Below are 2,500 nucleotides of genomic sequence, written 5' to 3'. Positions count from 1 at the left end.
ACACTGACTCACTGACTGATACTGACACCGACACACACACACACACACACACACACACACACACACATATTATTTACTTTTATTTTTAATTGAATTTTAGAACAGGGAGATGGAATAGGGGCTTGCTCCGTCCACTCCACGCATCGACCCAGTATTGCAGTGTTTCTGGGAACGGTGCAGCTCCCCGTGGGGAGATATTCAAAAGGAAAATCAGCTCTTTCCCAGTGTCTCTGTGTGTGTGTGTGTGTGTGTGTGTGTGTGTGTGTGTGTGTATATTATTACTGAGAATAAAGCTGATATCTCTCTCTCTCTCTCTCTCTCTCTCACACTCAGAGCTGCTGTGGAAGGAAACCTTTTTAAAAAGAACTTTCTCAGCTCAGTGGTATTTTTTTCTTCTCCAAGGCTGAGTGCCGCTCGCACGTAGCGATATAATTCAAAGTGCAAAATAACTTGGCGTCGTTGACTTGAAACAAGCAGGGTCTGCTTCCAAATGAAAGCTGCGCTCCCGAACTGGACTGACTGTCTGTCTGTCTGTCTGTCTGTCTGTCTGTCTGTTTGTCAAGGGGAGGAAAAGGCGGTGGTGGTGGTGGTGAGGGTGGAGCTTTACGCTCAGGAGGGGAGACTTTCTTTCAGAGGTGCCAATTAATCTGCAGCAGAAAGTCATCCCCCCCCAACCGGGAGTCGAAGCCCGGTCCTGACCACGAGACCACCGGGGAGAGCTGCCTCAAGTCCCTGAGGGACCTGGACACGAGGCCGAGGACACACGCACGCCTGCTGCACTGGCAGCAGCGACCAGCAGGGGTCCGACCGGCTGATCCTTCCCTTTCACAGGCAGGCTTTTGGCCCTCGCTCAAACGACAAAGGTGTTCAGAAGGAAGTCCTGGGGGGAAGGCATGGAGGGACGGACACAGGGAAGTCCGCACAAAACAGTTCCCCTGGAACCTCTGACCCAGAAAACCGGGTTCCTGGTGAAAGCAGTCCTGCCCCGCTCTGCCATTAACATGACAACGGACAGGGCCCGGACCAGGCGCAGCGGACGGTAGCGAGCAGTCGGAGGGTGAAAATCCGCCAGTGGGTGAAATGGAGAGCCGTGCGGTGAGAGGAGGCGGAAAGCGGTTCGCAGACTTTCGCTGTACCTCCGGCGGGCAGCGCCGCACCTCCGACCGCTCGCTACCGTCCGCTGCGCCTGGTCCGGCCGCACGCGACCAGCCGTACCCGGAGGAAATCGGCCTCGGCCTTCCCGAGATATCAGTCTCCAGGTGGGACAGAAAAACCGGGGGCCCCCGGCTCGCTTTCAGCGGCCCGCTAGTCGACTTCCCGGCGTGCGAACGCGATCCTTCCGGTACCCTTCGGTGCCCCTTGCCCGACTCTAGCTCCGGTGGTAAAGCGGAGTCGGTCGGTCTGACGGCCGCCGAGTTAGCAGGCGGAAAGCGGTTTGCAGCCTTTCGCTGTACCTCCGGCGGGCAGCGCCGCACCTCCGAGCGCCCGGTACCGTCCGCTGCGCCTCGTCCTGCCGCACGCGACGAGCCGTCCCCGGAGGAAATCGGCCTCGGCCCTCCTGAGATATCAGCCTCCATACGGGCGTCACAAATCAGTGGACATGGTCAGCTGCAAAGCAGTGTCATTACAACCTTTCATAAACGACAGGGCAGCACCGCACTGCACTGCACCGCACTGCACCCCACACTACATCACACTTGCCTGCCTGCCTGCCTGCCGGCCTGCCGCTGCCTACTCTCACCAGCGGACCAAAGTGAGGATAACACCCCGAAGCAAGCATCTCCCTTGCCGCCCACCAGCCCACACCAATCCCCTTGCCTGCCTCCCACAAATTCCACCAGCGAGGCAAAGTGAAAATCAACCCCCAAAAAACGCACTCCACACCGGCCATCGCCCGCTATACACCCCCCCTGGGGCGAATATTAAGCCCGAGAACACCGACTGTAACCAACCGCAGTGAAAAGTTGAAGTGGCAACTCATTAACCAGATTTACACTTGGCAACTCATAAACCAAATGAACAAAAAATCTGGTTAATGAGTTGCCCAAAATAAATCTGGTTAATGAGTTGCCACTTCAACTTTTCACTGCGGTTGGTTACAGTCGGTGTTCTCGGGCTTAATATTCACCCCGGGGGGGGGGGGGTGGGTGATTCTGGGGGTAGTGTCCGGGAGGGTGAGCCTTTTATTCGGCAGGAGGCGTGTGGGGAAATCATCAACCTGTCAGACGATGAGTTGTCACAAACGCCATTGCTTAATGAAAGCTGCGCTCCCGAACTGGACTGACTGTCTGTCTGTCTGTCTGTCTGTTTGTCAAGGGGAGGAAAAGGCGGTGGTGGTGGTGAGGGTGGAGCTTTACGCTCAGGAGGGGAGACTTTCCTTCATGCCAATTAATCTGCAGCAGAAAGTCATCCCCCCCCGACCGGGATTCGAAGCCCGGTCCTGACCACGAGACCACCGGGGAGAGCTGCCTCAAGTCCCTGAGGGACCTGGACACGAGGC

The 2,500-nt window shown here is 56.7% G+C and overlaps 1 pseudogene; it reads left to right on the top strand.

The window, feature by feature from the left end:
• The first annotated feature begins 68 nt into the window (after positions 1-68).
• Positions 69-185, top strand: LOC137330035 (U2 spliceosomal RNA; annotated as a pseudogene).
• The last annotated feature ends 2,315 nt before the right edge of the window (positions 186-2,500 follow it).

This window comes from Heptranchias perlo, chromosome 12 (genome assembly GCF_035084215.1).
Source record: "Heptranchias perlo isolate sHepPer1 chromosome 12, sHepPer1.hap1, whole genome shotgun sequence".
In the NCBI taxonomy this organism is placed as follows: Eukaryota; Metazoa; Chordata; class Chondrichthyes; order Hexanchiformes; family Hexanchidae; genus Heptranchias; species Heptranchias perlo.
Note: the sequence above shows the minus strand (reverse complement) of the source record. Positions and strands in the feature narration are given on the sequence as shown.